This window comes from Hemiscyllium ocellatum, chromosome 5 (genome assembly GCF_020745735.1).
Source record: "Hemiscyllium ocellatum isolate sHemOce1 chromosome 5, sHemOce1.pat.X.cur, whole genome shotgun sequence".
NCBI classification, from domain to species: Eukaryota; Metazoa; Chordata; class Chondrichthyes; order Orectolobiformes; family Hemiscylliidae; genus Hemiscyllium; species Hemiscyllium ocellatum.
In genome coordinates, this window is record NC_083405.1 from 130,205,446 (window position 1) to 130,226,410 (window position 20,965).

The window sequence follows — 20,965 nt, forward strand, 5'->3', positions numbered from 1 at the left end:
GAGGAGGTTGAACAGTTCATCAACTTTACTAACACCTTCCATCCCGACCTGAAATTCGCCTGGACTGTCTCAGACTCCTCCCTCCCCTTCCTAGACCTTTCCATTTCTATCTCGGGCGACCGACTCAACACAGACATCTATTATAAACCGACTGACTCCCACAGCTACCTGGACTACACCTCCTCCCACCCTGCCCCCTGTAAAAACGCCATCCCATATTCCCAATTCCTTCGTCTCCGCCGCATCTGCTCCCAGGAGGACCAATTCCAACACCGCACAGCCCAGATGGCCTCCTTCTTCAAGGACCGCAGATTCCCCCCAGACGTGATCGACGATGCCCTCCACCGCATCTCCTCCACTTCCCGCTCCTCCGCCCTTGAGCCCCGCTCCTCCAACCGCCACCAAGACAGAACCCCACTGGTTCTCACCTACCACCCCACCAACCTCCGCATACAACGTATCATCCGCCGTCATTTCCGCCACCTCCAAACGGACCCCACCACCAAGGATATATTTCCCTCCCCTCCCCTATCAGCGTTCCGCAAGGACCACTCCCTTCGTGACTCCCTCGTCAGATCCACACCCCCCACCAACCCAACCTCCACCCCCGCACCTTCCCCTGAAACCGCAGGAAATGTAAAACTTGCGCCCACACCTCCACACTCACTTCCCTCCAAGGCCCCAAGGGATCCTTCCATATCCGCCACAAGTTCACCTGTACCTCCACACACATCATCTATTGCATCCGCTGCACCCGATGTGGCCTCCTCTATATTGGGGAGACAGGCCGCTTACTTGCGGAACGCTTCAGAGAACACCTCCGGGCCACCCGAACCAACCAACCCAATCACCCCGTGGCTCAACACTTTAACTCTCCCTCCCACTCCACCGAGGACATGCAGGTCCTTGGACTCCTCCACCGGCAGAACACAACAACACGACGGCTGGAGGAGGAGCGCCTCATCTTCCGCCTGGGAACCCTCCAACCACAAGGTATGAATTCAGATTTCTCCAGTTTCCTCATTTCCCCTCCCCCCACCTTGTCTCAGTCGGTTCCCTCAACTCAGCACCGCCCTCCTAACCTGCAATCTTCTTCCTGACCTCTCCGCCCCCACCCCACTCCGGCCTATCACCCTCACCTTGACCTCCTTCCACCTATCCCACCTCCATCGCCCCTCCCCCTAGTCCCTCCTCCCTACCTTTTATCTTAGCCTGCTTGGCTCTCTCTCTCTTATTCCTGATGAAGGGCTTATGCTCGAAACGTCGAATTCTCTATTCCTGAGATGCTGCCTGGCCTGCTGTGCTTTGACCAGCAACACATTTGCAGTTCTGCCCTCTTCCCTCCAGTGTATGTGAGCATCTATCCTTAACCCTGCCTTATCTCCCATCCACATGCCCCATCGTCAGAAGATACATGCGAACTGACAACACCCAGCTCCATCCCTCCATCATCTCACTCACCCCTTCCTCTCGAAAATGTTTTTCCAAAGTTTGGGATTGACTGTTTATTCAGTGGCTGGTAGGGGAAGAACGGAAGTGGCCTTTGATTACATTCTGGGAAGGCTGCGGTCATTATCTCCAGTCCCTGTTACTGTCTCTACTCTCTCGTCACTGACTCTCTCCCTTCCCTGCTAACTCTCCGAGACTGACACCCCCTCCACACAACCTTCACTTTATACTTATCCCAGGATAGGCTTTCAATCATAGCTCTGCCCCGTCATGTCAATCCTCTGTTTCCCCAATCGGTCGCAATGTCTTGGGCTGAGTGACCAACTACATCCAGTGAATGCTCTGGGGACATGGGTTCAGATCCCAACAAGGTACTTGGTGGGTTGTAAATACAATTAATTTGAAAGCTAGGCACAGAGAGGGTAACCATGACAACTATTGGCGATTGGTGTAAAAACCCATCTGGTTCACTCATGTCCTTTAGGGAAGGGAACTGCCATCCTTACCTGGTCTCGACAGGCAGGAGGCTGGAAGAACACAGCAAGCCAGGCAGCATCAGGAGGTGCAGAAGTCGATGTTTCAGGTGTAACCCTTCTTCAGGACTGGGGGTGGGTGTCAGGGGGAGCTGTAGATAAAGGGCGTGGCGGGGGCAGGGTGGTGAAGTGGGGATGGGTGACGACAGGTAGAGGGTACAGCCTGGTTGGTCAATGGGAGGATGGAACCCAGTTGGTGGCAGGAAGGAGTGGAAGGGAGGGGGAGGGGATGGGCAGGGAGTCAGGGGATGGGAACCGAGGGTATTTGAAATTGGGGAACTCAGTGTTGAGTCCTCCGGTCTGCAGGCTGTCCAGGTGGAAGATGAGGTGTCGTTCCTCCGATTTGCGGTTTGGTTCATTGTGGCAATGGAGGAGGCCAAGGATTGTCATGTTGGAAAGGGAGTGGGAAGGGAAATTAAAATGGGCGGTGACTGGGAGGTCTGGTTGGCTGTGATGCTCTGCGAACTATTCCCTAAGTTTACGTTTGGTCTGCCTGATGCAGAGAAGACCACATCGAGAGTATCTGATGCAGTAAACTAGGTTGGAAGAGAGGCAGGTGAACCTCTGTCTCACCTGGAAGGACTGTTTTGGGGCCCTGGATGGAGGTGAGGAGGGTGGGGTACTGGCAGGTTTTGTTTCTTTTCTGGTTGCAGGGGAAGGTACCGGGGGGTTCTGGGGGTTTGGTGGGTAGGCTGGCACAAACCAAGGACTATCAAAGGGAGTGGTCCTTGCAGAAGGCAGAGAGGGGTAAGGAGGGGATGACATTCTGGGTAACGGGGTTAATTGGAGTTGGCGGAATTGTTTAAGGATGATGTGTTGGATGCGGAGACTGGTGGGGTGGTAGGTGAGGTCAAGGGGGACTCTGTATTTATTGTGTCTGGAAGGGTGGAGGGGTTTAGAGCAGTGGAAGGAGGAATGGAGTGGTGAGGTGGAGAGCGATCTGGAAAACGGAGGAAAAACATGTTGTTCAAAATAGGTGGACATCTGGGATGCTCAGGAGTGGAATGTCTCCTTGTCCGGGCAGATGCGGCGGAGGCGGAGGAATTGGGAGAATGGGATAGAGTTCTTGCACGATACTGGGTGGGAGGAGGTGTAGTCCAGTTAGTTATGGGAGTCTGTGGGTTTGCAGTAAACGTCTGTCTGGAGACTGTCACCAGAGATAGAAATGGATAGGTCAAGAAAGGGGAACAGGAGTTTGAGATGGATCAAGTGAGTTTGAGGGCCCTTCATCAGGAATGCAGCTTGTAAGGTGAGGGGGTGGTGAGATAAATGGGAGGGGGGTTGGGGCTGGGTGGGGAAGGTCACTGAGAGTGCTACAGGGAGATGGAAGTGGGGGTGAAGGTGATAGGTCGGAGGGGAGGGTGGAGTGGATTTTAAATGCTCAGCCCCTCCCTCGCACTCAGTCCCCTGCTCCTCCTCCAGCCCAACTGCGCAGTGAGATCTTGGTGTCCCTCCAGGCCCAGGATTTCCCATGGTCAACCCCTCACCAACTCAGCATCCTCCCAATCAGGAACTCCTCAAACCTGCCTCTGGGGCACAGCTACTGGACACAAGCAAGGAAATGTTCTCATTGCTTCAGATTAGAACACAGAACAATACAGCACAGTACAGGCCCTTCGGCCCTCGATGTTGTGCTGACCTTTTATCCTACTCTGAGATCAGACTAACCTACACACCCTTCGTTGTACTATCTTCCATGTGCCTATCTGAGAGTCGCTTAAATATCCCTAATGTATCTGACTCTGCTACCACTGCTGGCAATGAATTCCACACACCCACCACTCTCGGAGTAAAGAACCTACCTCTGACATCTCCCCTAAACCTTCCTCCAATCACCTTAAAATTATGCCCCCTCATGATAGACATTTCCACCATGGGAAAAAAGTCTCTGTCTATCCACTCCATTTCCATCTCCCATCATCTTGTACACCTACCTCAAGTCACCTCTCATCCTTCTTTGTTCCAATGAGAAAAGCCCTAGCTCCCTCAACTTTTCTTCATAAGTCATGCCCTCCAGTCCAGGCAGCATCTTTGTAAATCTCCTCTGCACCCTCGCTAAAGCTTCCAGATCCTTCCTATGTTGAGACAATCAGAACTGAACACAGTTTTCCAAGTGTGATCTAACCAGGGCCCAATAGAGCTGCAGTATAACCTCACGACTCTTAAACTCAATCCCCCGCTATTGAAAGCCAACACACTGTATGCCTTCTTAACAACCCTATCAACCTGGGTGGCAACTTTGAGGGATCTATGGACATGGACCCAAGATTTGATTAGATTAGATTCCCTACAATGTGGAAACAGGCCCTTTGGCCCAACAAGTCCACACCAACCCTCCAAAGTCAGCCACACAGACCCATTTCCCTCTGACTAATGCACCTAACACTATGGGCAATTTAACATGGCCAATTCACCTGACCTGTACATCTTTGGACTGTGGGAGGAAACCACAGCACCCAGAGGGGACCCACACAGACACGGGGAGGATGTGCAAACTCCAAAAAGACAGTCACCCGAGGCTGGAATCAAACCTGAGTCCCTGGTGATCCTCCACACTGCCAAGAATCCTGCCTTTAACCCCGTGTTCTGTATTTAAATTTGACCTTCCAAAGTGAATCACTTCACACTTTTCCAGGTTAAACTCCATCTGCCAATTATCAGCCCAGCTCTGCATACCGTCAATGTCCCATTGCAACCTACAACAGCCCTCCACATTATTCACCATACCACTAACCTTCATTGCCATCGGCAGACTTACAAACCCACTCTTCCACTTCCTCATCCAAGTCATTTATAAAAATCACAAAGATCAGAGATCCCAGAGCTGATCCCTGCGGAACACACTGGTCACCGAGCCTTAGGCTGAATACTTTCCATCTGCTATCACCCTCTGTCTTCTACGGGCCAGCCAGTTCTCTATCCAGACAGCCAGGTTTCCCTGCATCCCATGCCTCCTAACTTTCTGAATGAGCCTACCATGGCGAACCTTATCAAACACCTTGCTAAAATCCATATACACCACATCCACTGCTCTACCTTCATCAATGTGTTTAGTCACATTCTCAAAGAACTCAGTCAGGCTTGTGAGGCATGACCTGCCCCTCACCAAGCCATGCTGACCATCTCTTATCAAACTATGGTTTTCCAAGTAATCATAAATCCTGTCTCTCAGAATCCTCTTCAATAATTTGACCACCCCCCACGTAAGAATGACTGGCCTGTAATTCCCATGAGTATCCCTACTCCCTTTCTTGAACAAGGGAATGACATTTGACACCCTCCAATCATCTGGCACTATTCCAGTGGATAGTGAGGACGCAAAGGTCATCGTCAAGAGCAATCTCTTCCCTCATTTCCCATAGTAATCTTGGGTATATCCATCCCGAGCTGAAAATGTGTTGCTGGAAAAGCGCAGCAGGTCAGGCAGCATCCAAGGAACAGGAGATTCGACGTTTCGGGCATAAGCCCTTCTTCAGGAATGAGGAAAGTGTGTCCAGCAGGCTAAGATAAAAGGTAGGGAGGAGGGCTTCTGTGCAGAGGATATGACCTGGGGTGTGCAGTGAGAGTGGGACTCACTGAAATCCTTGTAGATTCCAGCAACACATTTTCAGCTCTGATCTCCAGCATCTGCAGTCCTCATTTTCCCCTCGAAGATTTTAACCTACTGCGATCCTCTTGCAAGGATGCCTTCCTTGAAGAAGCTCTCTTCCTCCCTCCCTCCCTTGGATGCTGCCTGACCTGCTGCGCTTTTCCAGCAACACGTTTTCAGCTCTGATCTCCAGCATCTGCGGTCCTCACTTTCCCCTTCGAAGATTATATCCATCCTGAGAAAGGGCATCTGCTTGAAACGTCGATTCTCCTGCTCCACGGATGCTGCCTGACCTGCCATGTTTTTCCAACGTCATACTCTTTGACTCTGATCTCCAGCATCGGCGGCCCTCACTTTCTCTTTGGGTATATGCCATCTGGCCCAGGTTGTTGTCCAAGTGCCGTTCTGGGTGGTCACCTCCGAAGGAGGAATGAAAGGTACTGTTTACGTTTCCGAGGGGCAGATGGGATGTGGGGAGGTGTCATCCCGATGGCAGGTGGGAAAGAGAGAGGAGCAAAAAAAAGAGTTTTGATTTATGCTGCTTTTGGGGTTACCACCCCCTGCCCTACCTTCAGCAACCCCCACCTCACTGCGATTTGTATGTTGACCCCCTTCATCAAAATGCAGGTAACACCACGGTGTCCTTTCCCAAGCTCGAGGTAGGGACACTACCACTACACCAGGAGAACTCTAAGCCCTTTCTCTCAGTTCTATCATTCTTGATATCTTACACCTTGAACACAGTCAGTGGTTGGATCAGACAGTTCACCTCCGCTCCAAGTATCTGACACGAGTCAACTTTAATCATAGAGTCATAGAGATGTACAGCACGGAAACAGACCCTTCAGTCCAACCCATCCATGCCAACAAGATATCCTAATATAATCTAGTCCCATCTGCCAGCACCCGGCCCATATCCCTCCAAACCCTTCCTATTCATATACCCATCCAAATGCCTTTTAAATGTTGTAATTGTACCAGCCTCCACCACTTCCTCTGGCAGCTCATTCCATACACGTACCACCCTCGGTGTGAAACAGTTGCCCCGTAGGTCTCTTTTATATCATTCCCCTCTCACCATAAACCTATGCCCTCTAGTTCTGGACTCCCCCACCCCATGGGAATGACTTTGTCTATTTATTCTATCCATGTCCCTCATGATTTTGTAAACCTCTATAAGGTCACCCCTCAGCCTCCGACACTCCAGGGAAAACAGCCCCAGCCTGTTCAGCCTCTCCCTGTAGCTCAAATCCTCCAACCCTGGCAATATCCTTGTAAATCTTTTCTGCACCTTCTCAAGTTTCACAACATCTTTCCGATAGGAAGGAGACTAGAATTGCATGCAATATTCTAACGGTGGCCTAACCAATATCTCTCCACCCTGGAAACTCCCTGCTTCATTCCTGATGAAGGGCTTTTGCCCAAAACATCGATTTTCCTGCTCCTCGGATGCTGCCTGACCTGCTGTGCTTTTCCAGCACCATTCTAATCTCCAGCATCTGCAGTCCTCATTTTTCTCAATGTCCTGTACAGCTCGTCATCAGGTCCTTAAATGATCTGAAAAGGAGGGGCAACGTCCAAGTCTTTAAGCTTGCACTCCTTTGTATTTTTTATTCATTCATGGAATATGGCCATCGTAGGCTGGGCCAGAATTTATTGCCTGTCCCTAGTTGCCCTTTTGGTGCTGATAATGAAACCCAACTTAAAAGAGGATAATTTATACAGCATGAAGAGAGGGTGCTGACTGTTCAGACCATATTGGGGGTGAAGGAAATGTTAGCCAATCCAAGTTAGCTGCTTCGACTCAGAGCAGTCAAATAAACTCTGATTGGTCAGTGTGTTGCTATGGGGCGGTAAGGTTCATCTCCATTACCCTTTGTCTATGAAATGTGAAACATTTCACATAAACCAACCTTCTATCCATTGGCTCCATCTACACTTCCCACTGCCTGGGGAAAACAGCCAGCATCATCAAAGACCCCCTCCCACCCTGGTTATAATCACCTCCAACCTCTTCCATTGGGCAGAAGATACAGAAGCTTAAACACACAAACCAACAGATTCAAGAACAGCTTCTTCCTCGCTGTTATTAGATTTCTGATGGACCTCTCCAATTTTGATCTGAATGTTGATCTCACTGTTTGTGTGCCTTCCCTGCAGCTGTTCAATCACCCTGTGATCTTTGTATGGTATGATCTGATTGTATTGCACACAAAACAAAACCTTTCACTGTACCTAGGTACATGTGACAATAATATATTAAATCAAAGCTTGGGCAAATCCCTTGATTGAAAACAATGAATGCTGGAGATCACAGTGGGTCAGGCAGGGTGGAGACAGGGCAAGCTGATCTTTCCAGTCTGGATGACTCTCCCTGAGAGTGGTCTTCCCTGGGCAAATTCCTTGTTTGTAACAAAGCATAGGGTCCAGTCTGAGAACATGAGCCATTCTGGCCCACCTTCCGTCACATCATGCGTCTGATTTTGTGTATACACAGGAACCTCGATTATCCGGCATTCGATTATCCGAATTTTCGGATTATCCGAACAAGTTCGCCAAGTCCCGATGCTTGGCTAAACCGGTGTTATCCGTACATCCGGTTATCCGAACATCCAGTTATCTGAACAAAATACACCCGGCCGGTGTCTTTCAGATAATCGAGGTATTTAAGGCTGCAATTAAAGACACCTGATCAGTCGGGAAATGAAGGGTTACAGGGAAAGTGAATGTGAGGAATGTTGGGTCAGCTGCGAAAGGCAGAGAAGACACTAGGGGCGAGATGGACTATTCCTGCTCCTCCTTTGTCTGGTCTGATGGTTTGGAGTGGAAACCTTAGCGCAATCGAGATTACTGAGTACATGTTGCCCAACATCAAGGGCACATTAAATCCTTGTGATCATGTCATCTAATGAATCGTGACTTGTCATGTAAATGTTACTCAGGATCTGAATCATCGAAATTTATAGAGCGGAAGGAGGCCATTCAGTCTACAATGTCTCTACTAACCAACAAGCAGTAGAATCAAAGAGTCCCTCTGGTGGAAGCAGGCCATTCGGCCCATCAATTCACACCAACCCTCCACCCAGATCAACCCCCCTATCCTGCTATTTCCAGTGGCTATTCCACATAGCCTGTACATCCTCGGACACTGGGGGTCAATTTTGCACAATTGAAAATTTTTTAGATTAGATTACTTACAGTGTGGAAACAGGTCCTTGGGCCCAACAAGTCCACACCGACCCGCCAAAGCACACCCACCCAGACCCATACCCCTACATTTACCCCCGCACCTAACACTATGGGCAATTTCCCATGGCCAATCCACCTAACCTGCACATCTTTGGACTGTGGGAGGAAACCGGAGCAACCCCACGCAGACACGGGGAGAATGTGCAAACTCCACACAGTCAGTCACCTGAGGCGGGAACTGAACCCGGGTCTCTGGCGCTGTGAGGCAGCTGTGCTAACCACTGTGCCACCGTGCCGCCCACAAATGTGGTGCTGGAAAAGTGCAGTAGGTCAGGCAGCATCCAAGGAGCAGGAGAGTTGAAGGTTCCTAAAGAAGGGCTCATGCCCGAAACGTAGATTCTCCTGTTCCTTGGATGCTGCCTGACCTGCTGCGCTTTTCCAGCAACACATTTTCAGCTCTGATCTCCAGCATCTGCAGTCCTCACTTTCTCCTAGTCAATTTTGCACGGCCAATCCACCCTAACCGTCACATCTTTGGACTGTGGAAGGAAACCCAGGCTGATGCGTCAGGCACATAGGAAACAGGAGCAGGAGGAGGCCATTCGGCCCATCGAGCTTCCTCCACCTTTCAATGAGATCACGGCTGACCTTTTCATGGACTCAGCTCCACTTACCCGCCCGCTCACCGCATCTCTTTAATTCCTTCACTGTTCGAATATCTATCTTTGCCTTAATAACATTTACCGAGGTACCCTCAACTTCTTCCCTGGGCAGGGAATTCCACAGATTCACAACCCTCTGGGTGAAGAAGTTCCTCCTCAGCTCCGTCCGAAACCTGCTCCCTTTTATTCAGAGTCCTGAAGAAGGGTAACACCGGAAACATCGACTTCTCCACCTACTCATGCTGCCTGGCTTGCTGTGTTCTTCCTGCGAGGCCCCCTTATTCTGACGTTGTGACCCCCTGGTTCGAGTTTCACTCACCAGTGGAAACCACCTCCCTTATACCTTATCCATTCCCTTCATAATTTTCTATATTTCTATCAGATTCCCTTTCTCATTTCTTCAAGATTCTAGTGAGTGTAATCCCAGGCTACTCAGTCTCTCTTCATAAACCAAACCCCACCCCGCCCTCAGCTCTGGAGTCAACCTGATGACACAGGGGAGACTCCACACAGACAGTCGCCCAAGGGTGGAATCAAACCCAGAGTAGTCCCGTCTGATTCTATTCTGCAACTTTTGCACTGATGTCTTGCATTTCAGTTGTAAATGCGAACCCTTTTTGTAAAAAAAAACAAAATGATAATTGGGGTTTCAGCCTCTGTCAGGGAGAGAGGCCCAAATCCTCACCCCCTCTACCCCGGCCCTACACTACTAACCATTCCCCTTGAGCTGAAAATGTATTGCTGGAAAAGCGCAGCAGGTCAGGCAGCATCCAAGGAGCAGGAGGGGGCTAACCTTCCCCTTGAGTCCTGTTTAAACCGTTAAAAATCGTCTCCCTCTCACCCTCCATCCACTGCTCCTGGTTCTGCACGATTCAATCAACGGGAATAAGGTCTCCCCATTCCCTTGAAATTGTCAGAAATTGTTCCTGGCAGTCATACAATGAAATATGAACATAATTAAAAGGTGCATGGAGCTTTTGGCAATCAGAGGTTGAGTAGATATATGAGACATTGCTTTGTTAATATCTCAGTTAATGAAACACTCAGTGCCATCCCCTGTCTTAGGACCATCTTATGCCACTAGCACACACTCAGATTCTCATTTTATTAAGTGCAGCCTGGAAACATAATCATAGAGTCATCGAGAGGTACAGCACGGAAACAGACCCTTCAGTCCAACAGGCAACGTTTTCATGCAGAGGGTGGTACGTGTATGGAATGAGCTGCCAGAGGAAGTGGTGGAGGCTGGTACAATTGCAATGTTTAAGAGGCATCTGGATGGGTATATGAATAGGAAGGGTTTGGAGGGATATGGGCCGGGTGCTGGCAGGTGGGACTAGGTTGAGTTGGGATATCTGGTCGGCATGGACGGGTTGGAATGAAGGGTCTGTTTCCGTGCTGTACATCTCTATGACTCTATAACATTAAAACCTTGAAGGTGTTATCCCATTTGCCAGCAACGGGGTAACGGATATTGGAAACCCAAGGCTCCATGTTTCATCTTTTGCCTTATCTGGGCTCCTGCATCATCACAAAAAGTCATCTTCAGTCATTCTTCCTTGGGCCACAGAAATGGACATCTCAGACAGGTCCCCCTCACCTCAATCATTCCAAGACAAACCACCCCTCCCCTCCCCTCCCCATAGGGACTGGAGGTCACCCCAAACCCCAGCTCTGTCTCCTGCCCCAAGCCCTCTCAGCCCCATTGCTCTCACACTCATTGACCTCCAGGGGCTGCAGCTACCTCAGTTCCTTCTGGCTTCACTGATGTCCAGTATCCCACTTGCCTCTGTCCAAGGGATTGCGTTAGCTTCAGGCCCACATCACACTCACTCACCCACCGACCTAGAGTCCTTACAGTGTGGGCAGAGACCATTCGGCCCATCGAGTCCACACTGACTCTCCGAAGAGCATCCCACCCAGGCCCAGCCCGCTACACTATCCCTGTAACCCTACAGTTCCCATGGCTAACCCTCCTAGCCTGCACATCCCTGGACACTATGGGTAATTTAGCACATCCAATTCACCCTAACCTGCACATCTTTGGACTGTGGGAGGAAACCCACGCAGACATGGGGAGAATGTGCAAACTCCACACAGGCAGCCACCTGAGGCTGGAATTGAATCCAGGTCCCTGGTGCTAAGCACTGAGTCATTATGCCACCCATGGCCTACACTGCCTGGATGTCCTCCAGTACCTGAACATGCTTTTCTAGATGTTTAAGCATCATACCATGCCTGGGCTCCATCCTGGGAAGTGTCTATAATCATTGTTAACCCTTGCTTTAGGAGAAAGTGAGGAATGCAGATGCTGGAGATCAGAGCTTAAAAATGTGTTGCTGGAAAAGCGCAGCAGGTCAGGCAGCATCCAAGGAGCAGGAGGATCGACGTTTCGGGCATGAGCCCTTCTTCAGCCCTTCTTCAGTAGTGTGGCCAAACAAGTTGAGTATCAGTTTTGTAAATCCTTCCAACAGGTCTTAAAGGCAGTCTGGAAGAGTGGGAGAGATTCCTGGTCAGCTAAGTGATAGAAAGGATGTTGGAGCTGCTACGATCACTTGTCATATCTCCAGGGAATGGAGTCTATACCATCACTGTCCATGCAGAGTCATAGAGATGTACTAAAGTGAAACAGACCCTTCGGTCCAACTCATCCATGGAGCAGGAGAATCAACGTTTCGGGCATGAGTCCTTCTTCAGGAATCACCTTCAGGAATCAGCATTCAGCCCCTCTAGCCTGCTCTTTCGTTTAATACCATCATGGCTGGGCTCATCTCAGCCTCAACTCCATTGTCCTGCCCACTCTCCGTACCCATTCAACCTATTCCACATTAAAAAGCCTCTCCTTCGATTTACTCAGTGTTCCAGCATCCACCGCGCTCTGGGGGAGTGAGTTCCACAGAATCAGAGCCCTTTGGGAGAACTAATTCCTCCTCATCTCTGTTTTAACCCCTTACCCGGCAAAGACGAGTCAACTTGTCTTCACCGATTTGTCTTTTTCAGAGTGTGACGAGTAAACTCGTCCAAAACGTATAATTTCAAAAACAGCCACAGACGCGTTGATACGTCAATTCTCGGCATTTCTGGGCCCTTCTCAGCTAGAAACGAGTATACTCGATGACTCATACGTCTGGTAGCTGTGTGTTGTCTGAAACGTGACCATAGAGGGAAACCATAGAGGGAAGGAGTCACGTTATATGTGTAAACTCTGTAATGTACCTTTATGTGTAGTACCATGCTTTGAAAAATATCATCGAGGAGAAAGTGAGGTCTGCAGATGCTGGAGATCAGAGCTGAAAATGTGTTGCTGGAAAAGTGCAGCAGGTCAGGCAGCAGGAGAATCGACGTTTCGGGCATAAGCCCTTCTTCAGGAATCTGTGCAGTGAGAGAGGGACTCACTGAAATCCTTGCAGAGGGAGGAAGAGAGCTTCTTCTAGGAAGGCATCCTTGCAAGAGGATTCGCAGTAAGTTAAAATCTTCTAGGAGAAAGTGAGGTCTGCAGATGCTGGAGATCAGAGCTGAAAATGTGTTGCTGGAAAAGCGCAGCAGGTCAGGCAGCATCCAAGGAGCAAGAGATTCGACGTTTCGGGCTTAAGCCCTTCTTGAAAAATATCATACCAAATAATCATTCATAAAATGCCAGAGAAAATAAGATGTACGGGAAGATGAGGTAAAATAAAAGATAAAATAAGTACAGTATTTTATTTACATTTACTTTTGGTTATGAAAATTGAAAAAAAAATTTAAAAAGATTTTTGAGAAGACATGCTTAAAAAAGAGTAAAATAAATGTGTAATTCCCCTTTACTTTTGATGATAAAGTTGAAAAAAAACAATAAATAAAATTTAACAAAATGGGAAGACGAGTTATCTCGTTTTTGCCGAAAATGGTATCTTCAAAATAAACTTTCAAGTAAAATATTGGAAATAGATAAAAACAAAAGTTATTTCCATAATCAGCATTAAAAATACTACAAAAAAAAAGCAATAAAATAATTCGTCTGAAAATGAAACGTTGTCTCCAAAAAAAGTCGCCGGGGAAGGGGTTAAATCTGCTACCCCTTACCCTAAAACTATGACCTCTCATTCTAGATTGTTCCACATGGGGAAACATCGTCTCCATGTCTACTTTGTCAAACCCCCTTTAGTATCTTCTACACCTCAATGAGACCCCACTCATTTTACTAAACTCCAGCGAGTATAGGCCTAAACTGATCAATCTCTCCTCATGAGGCAAAGCCATCATCTCAGGAGAGATGGGGAGAGACTTTGGGGTGCTCCGGTGCAGAGGGATCTGGGTGTCCTTCTTCATGTGTCACAGAAATCTAGCAACGTGGGTACAGCAGATAATAAAGGCGGCGAATGGAATGTTGGCTTTGATAGCTAAAGGAATAGAACACCGAGGTAAGGATGTATTGCTGCAACTATTCAAGGCAATGGTGAGACTGTACCTGGAGTGCTGGTCCCGTTTTTTGAGGAAAGATGATTGGAGGCAATTCAGGAGAGGTTCACTAGATGGCTCCCAGAGGTGAGAGGCTTGTCACATGAAGAGAGATTGAACAGTTTAGGCCTTTACTCTCTGGAATGAGGGGAGATCAAATTGAGGTATTCAAGATGATAAAAGCTGAGGATAAAATAGACATGGAGTGGATGCTTCCTCTTGTGGGGCATTCTGGGACGAGACTTTTGCTGTAAATTCTGTGTCCTATGATCTTATACTCCCTAACCACCTGACGGAGGAGCGATGCTCTGAAAGCTAGTGCTTCCAAATAGACCTGTTGGGGCTATATCTTCGGGTAAAAAATGAGGTCTGCAGATGCTGGAGATCACAGTTGAAAATGTGTTGCTGGTTCAAGCACAGTAGGTCAGGCAGCATTCCTTGGATGCTGCCTGACCTGCTGTGCTTTAACCAGCAACACATTTTCAACTGTTGGGACTATAACCTGGTGCTGTGTGATTTTTTTAACTTAGGACAAGAGGAAAGGGTAGTAAGTTTAAAACAGAGTTATGGAGAAACTACTTCTCCCAAAGAATTGTGAATCTGTGGAATCCGCTACCCCAGAGTGTGGTGGATGCTGGGGCAGTGAGTAAGTTTAAGGAAGAGTTAGACAGATTGTTAATTAGTAATGGGTTGAAGCGATACAGGGAGAAGGCAGGAAATGGGGGTGAGGAGCATGTCAGCCATTATCAAATGGTGGAGCAGACTCGATGGGCCGAATGACCTAATACTGCCCCTATATCTTATGAACAATATGTTTTCTCTTTCAGTCTTGGGAAGGTAAAAAAGTGAAATGCACTGGTTACCCTTTTGTCTTGTCAGCCAGACCTGAGTCTGCCAATGCCAATTGATCTCTGAATGGTATCAGTTGAAGATTCAGGAATGGGATCCTGGCTGATCTGTGGCCAAACTCCATATACCTGCCTCCAGCCCATATCCCATGAAAACCTTTCTTAGTTAAAATAAAACTCCCTTCTGGAGTGCAATTTTACTTTGTGGATCTTTTCCCTGTGTTAAAGGACTTATCCACTTAATGGTAAGGTCCTGGGGAGTGTTGTTGAACAAAGAGACCTTGGAGTTGCAGGTTCATAGCTCCTTGAAAGTGGAGTCTCAGATAGCTAGGACAATGGTGGGCGGCACGGTGGCACAGTGGTTAGCACTGCTGTCTCACAGCGCCTGAGACCCGGGTTCAATTCCCGCCTCAGGCGACTGTTTGTGTGGAGTTTGCACGTTCTCCCCGTGTCTGCGTGGGTTTCCTCCGGGTGCTCCGGTTTCCTTCCACAGTCCAAAGATGTGCGGGTCAGGTGATAAAAGGTGAGGATAAATTGCTAAATTGCCCATAGTGTTAGGTAAGGGGTAAATGTAGGGGTATGGGTGGGTTGCGCTTCGGCGGGTCGGTGTGGACCTGTTGGGCCGAAGGGCCTGTTTCCACACTGTAAGTAATCTAATCTAATGAAGAAGGTATTTGGTATGCTGGCCTTTATTGAGTATCGGAGTTGGGAGGTTGCGGCTGTACAGGACATTGGTGAGGCCACTTTTGGAAAACTGTGTGGAATTCTGGTCTCCTTCCTAAACTTGAAAGGGTTCAGAAAAGATTTACAAGGATGTTTCCAGGGTTGGGGGAGTTCGAGCTACAGGGAGAGGCTGGACAGGCTGGGGCTGTTTTCCCTGGAGCATCAGAGACTGTGGGGTGACCTTATAAAGGTTTACAAAATCATGAGGGGCACGGATAGGGTAAATGGACAAGTTCTTTTCCCTCGGGTGGGTGAGTCCAGAACTAGAGGGCATAGGTTTAGGGTGAGAGGGGAAAGATATAAAAGTGATCTAAGGGGCAACATTTTCACTCAGAGGGTGGTACGTGTATGGAATGAGCTGCCAGAGGAAGTGGTGGAGGCTGGTACAATTGCAATATTTAAAAGGCATTTGGATGGGTATATGAATAGGAAGGGTTTGGAGGGATATGGGCCGGGTGCTGGCAGGTGGGACTAGATTGGGTTGGGATATCTGATCAGCATGGACAGGTTGAATGGAAGGGTCTGTTTCCATGCTGTACATTTCTATGACTCTTAAAGGCGCTATGGATGTGAGTTGTTGTTGGTATTATCCCATCACTTTCTGTAAAACGATACACCCCTCAGATGAAAGATGCTATCGAGAAGCCCCATCCTCAGAGATGGAACATCAGCCCCTCAAAAGTACCAAATTGCAATCTTCAGGTGATTTCAAAGAACCAACCATGTTTCCCTTCATGGCAAAGATTTTGTGATGGATTGCGAGTTGGCAGCTGTGACTATTGCAGTGACACATGGATGTGCAGTGGGGCGTCACATTAATGACTTCGACAAAGTGACTGACTGTCACATTGGAGTTTGCTGACAATGCGGAGCTGGGTGGGAGTACAAGCTGTGAGGAACACACAAGGGAGCAGCAAAGACATTTCGACAGGTAGTGAGTGGGCAGGCAGAATAGAATAGAAGCAAATGTGAGATTATTCACCCGGGCCATCAGAACAGGAGAATATGTTTTAAACATTCGAGAATATTTTTAAAAGCTAAGAAAGCCTATGCTCCGAGGGATTTGGGAACACAGAAAGTTAGTATGCATATGCAGCAAGCAGTTAGCAAGACAAGCATGTTGACCTTTATTCCAATAGGATTAAACTACACAGTCTTAGGATTATATGGATTATAGGTTCATAGGATAGCTACAGCACTAGAGGCCATTCAGCCCATTGTAGCTGTACTGACTCTCTGAATGAGAAACACATTTACCCTCTGCCTTTTCTCTGTTACCCTGCACTTCCCTCCATTCTGTTATTTATCCAATGTCCTCTTGAAAGCTTCCACTGAACCTACCTCCATTGTACACTCAAGCACTGCATTCCAGATGCTGACCACTCACTGTGTGTGTGCGTCTGTGTTTATGTGTGTGCGTGTGTGTCTGCGTGTGTGTGTGTTTGTCTGTGTGTGTCTGCGTGCATGTGTGTGTGTTTGTGTGTGTGTGTCTGTGTGTATTTGTGTGTGTCTATGTGTGTGTGTCTGTGTGTGCATGTGTGTCTGTGTGTGTGTTTGCGCGTGTGTGTGTCTTTGTGTGTGTGTCTGCATGCATGTGGGTGTGTGTGTCTGTGTGTGTGCGCATGTGTGTGTGTCTGTGTCTGTGTGTCTGTCTGTGTGCATGTGTGTGTGTTTGTATGTGTGTGTCTGTGTGTGTGTCTGCATGAATGTGTGTGTGTTTGTATGTGTGTGTCTGTATGTGTGTGTCTGTATGTGTGTGTGTCTGTGTGTGCGTGTGTCTGTGTGTGTGTCTGTGTGTGTGTGTCTGTGTGTGTATCTGTGCGTGTGTCTGTATGTGTGTGTGTATGTGTGTGTCTGTGTGTGTTTGTGTGTCTGTGTATATATGTGTGTGTGTCTGCATGTGTGTTTGTGTGTATGTGTGTCTGTGTCTTCTGTCTGTATGTGTGTCTGTGTGCGTGTCTGTCTGTATGTGTGTCTGTGTGTGTATGTGTGTGTGTATGTGTGTGTGTCTGTATGTGTGTGTGTGTGTCTGTGTGTGTGTGCGTGTGTGTCTGTGTGTGTGTGTCTGTGTGTATATATGTGTGTGTGTGTCTGTATGCGTGTTTGTGTGTATGTGTGTCTGTCTGTATGTGTGTCTGTGTGTGTGTATGTGTGTGTGTCTGTATGTGTGTGCGTGTGTGTCTGTGTGTGTGTGCGTGTGTGTGTGTGTTTGTGTATGTGTGTGTATGTGTATGTGTGTGTGTCTGTGTGTGCATCTGTGTGTGTCTGTATGTGTGTGTATGTGTGTGCGTGTGTGTATCTGTGCATGTGTGTGTGTGTCTGTATGTCTGTGTGTCTGTATGTGTGTTTGTGTGTATGTGTGTGTGTGTCTGTGTGTGCCTGTCTGTATATGTGTCTGTGTGTGTGTCTGTGTGTGTCTGTCTGTCTGTCTGTATGTGTGTGTGTGTGTCTATCTGTATGTGTGTCTGTGTGTGTGTGTGTCTGTGTGTCTCTGTGTATGTGTGTGCGCGTGTGTGTCTGTGTGTGCGTGTGTGTCTGTGTGTGTGTGTGTCTGTGTGTGTATGTGTATGTGTGTGTATGTGTGTGTGTGTGTCTGTGTGTGTATGTGTATGTGTGTGTGTGTGTGTTTCTCCCCATATCTGCATCGCTTCTTTCACCAACTATCTTAGACTGATGCCCTTTAATTCTCCATCCCTCCCAACGGAAGAGAGCAGCCGCTCTCAGTCTCCTCTGTGCAGACACCTCGAAGGAAGCAACTGCAGAGCTAATGGATTCCCTGATGGTAACAAACTGTCTGGTTTTCATGTGGAAACACGTTCAAGGGAGAGGGCTGGAGGCTCCCAAACCCACAACGAGGTTTTACCTCAACATTTTACTTTCCTTGTTAGACTTTCATGTTCTTGTTCATTCTTCTCCCTCAAGTGTAACGGAGACAATATTGGACATAGAGTCATAGAGATGTACAGCATGGAAACAGACCCTTCGGTCCAACCCATCCATGCTGACCCAGATATCCCAACCCAATCTAGCCCGACCTGCCAGCACCCGCCCATATCCCTCCAAACCCTTCCTATTCATATACCCATCCAGGTGCCTCTTAAATGCTGTAATTGTACAAGCCTTGTAATGACTCATTTTAATTGTTTATTCCTCTTCCTCAAGTGTAACGGGCAGTGTTGGACATGCAACAACTCATTTTACTTCAGATAGTTTTTATGTTGGCTGCTGGGGGACAACAGCGTGGATTCAATCCCTGCATCAGCTGAGGTTACCCGTGAAGGACTCTCTTTCTCAATCTTGCCCCTCGCCTGAGGTATGGGGACCCTCAGGTTAAACAACCACCAGGCATCTCCCTCTCGAATGATAGGGAGACTCTCTGCTTCAACAGGATAAAGGCCCATTGTTACCTTTCAACGGGTGCTATAACGTTTGGTGACATTACAACAAAGATGGAGGGAACATAAACACGATGCATATTTTAGTTTTAGAGTCAGACAGGCAAAGAAGCAGGTCCTTCGGCCCATCATGTCTATGCTGACTAACAAATACCGAACAACACTGCTCCCATTTACCTGCCCTTGGTCCATAGCCTACTCTGCCCTGGCATTTTAAGAGTTGATCCATCTGCTTCTTAAATGCCGTGGGAGATCTACCTCCATCCTGCTCTTGGGCAGCACCTTCCCTATATCTACCACCTTCTGGGTGAAAAATAAACCACAGATTTCTTCAGGGGTTGGCACGGTGGCTCAGTGGTTAGCACTGATACCTCACAGTGCCAGGGACCCACGTTCGATTACAGCCTCGGGTGACTGTCTGTGTGGAGTTTGCACGTTCTCCCCGTGTCTGTGTGGGTTTCCTCCGGGTGCTCCGGTTTCCCCCCACAGTCCAAAGATGTGCAGGTTAGGGTGAATTAGCCATGCTAAATTGCCCATAGTGTTAGGTGCATTAGTCAGAGGGAAATGGGTCTGGGCGGGTTACTCTTCAGAGGGTCAGTGTGGACTTGTTGGGTTGAAGGACCTGTTTCCACACTGTAGGGAACCTAATCTAAACCCATTTGCTCCTCACCTTAAGCTTATGCCCTCTGCTCTTAGACACATCTACCATGGGGAAAACCTATTCTGTCTACACCTCTCATGATGTGGAGGTGCAGGTGTTGGACTGGGGTGGACAAAGTTAAAAATCACACAGCACCAGGTTATAGTCCAACAGGTTTATTTGGAAGCACTAGCTTTCGGAGTGACGCTCCTTCATCAGGTGATCCTCAGGCCACAACTACCTGATGGAGCGTCGCTCAGAAAGCTAGTGCTTCCAAATAAACCTGTTGGTCTATAACCTGGTGTTGTGTGATTTTTAACTTTGTACCTCTCTCATAATTTTGTATCACTCAATCGGAGCAGCCTCGTCTACCCCCGAGAAAACAATCCCAGCCTGTCCGGTCTCTCCTCCTCATAGCTGAGACCTTCTATCCCAGGCGATAACCTGGTGAATCTCCTCTGCCCCCGCGCCTCTCCAGTGTGATCAAGTCCTTCTAACAGTGTGGCCACCGCACACAGTGCTGGGTCCACCGTCGTTTATCATTGATAGAAACTATTTGGATGAGATTATATGAGGTGAGTAAGTTTGCAGATGACACCAAAACTGGTGGGATAGCGGACAGTGAAGAAATTTACCTCAGAGTACAACAGGATCTTGATCAACTTGGGCCAATGGACTGAGGACTGGAAGATGAAGTTTAATTTTGATAATTATGAGGTGCTGCATTTTGGTTTGACAAACTAAGGCAAGACTTACACGGTTATTGGTAGGGCCCTTTGGAGTGTTGTCGAACAGAGAGATCGAAGGGTGCAGTTACAAAGTAGCATCACAGGTAGACAGCAGGGTGAAGACAACATTTGACACACTCGCCTTCATCAGTCAGGGCATTGAGTATAGGAGTTGGAATGCCATTTTACAGCAGCACGAAGACATTGTGAGGCCTCTTTTGGAATACTGTGTACAATTCTTGTCACCATGTTATAGGACTGATGTTATTAAACTGGAAAGGTTTCAGAAAAGATTTACAAGGATGTTGCCAGGGTTGGAGGGTCTGAGCTACAGGGAGAAACTGAACAGGCTGGGGCTGTTTTTCCTGGAGCGTCGGACGCTGAAGGGGTGACCTTATAGAGTTTGTAAAATCATGCGGTGCATAGATAAGGTGACTAGCCAAGGGTCTTTTCCCCGGGGTTAGGGGAGTCCAACACTAAAGGTTTAGAAGGAGAGGGGAAAGGTTTAAAAGGGACCTAAGGGGCAACTATTTCACACAGAGGGAGGTACGTGTATGGAATGAGCTGCCAGAGGAAGTGATGGGGGCTGGTACAATTGCGACGTTTAAAAGGCTGAATAGGAAAAGTTTAGGGGGATATGGGCCAAACACAGGCAAATGGGAATGGATTAATTTTGGAAACGGGGTCAGCATAGACATGTTGGGCTGAAGGGTCAGTCTCTGTGCTGTATGATTGTAAGATGCTATGAATGATATCATCATCTAACACCAAA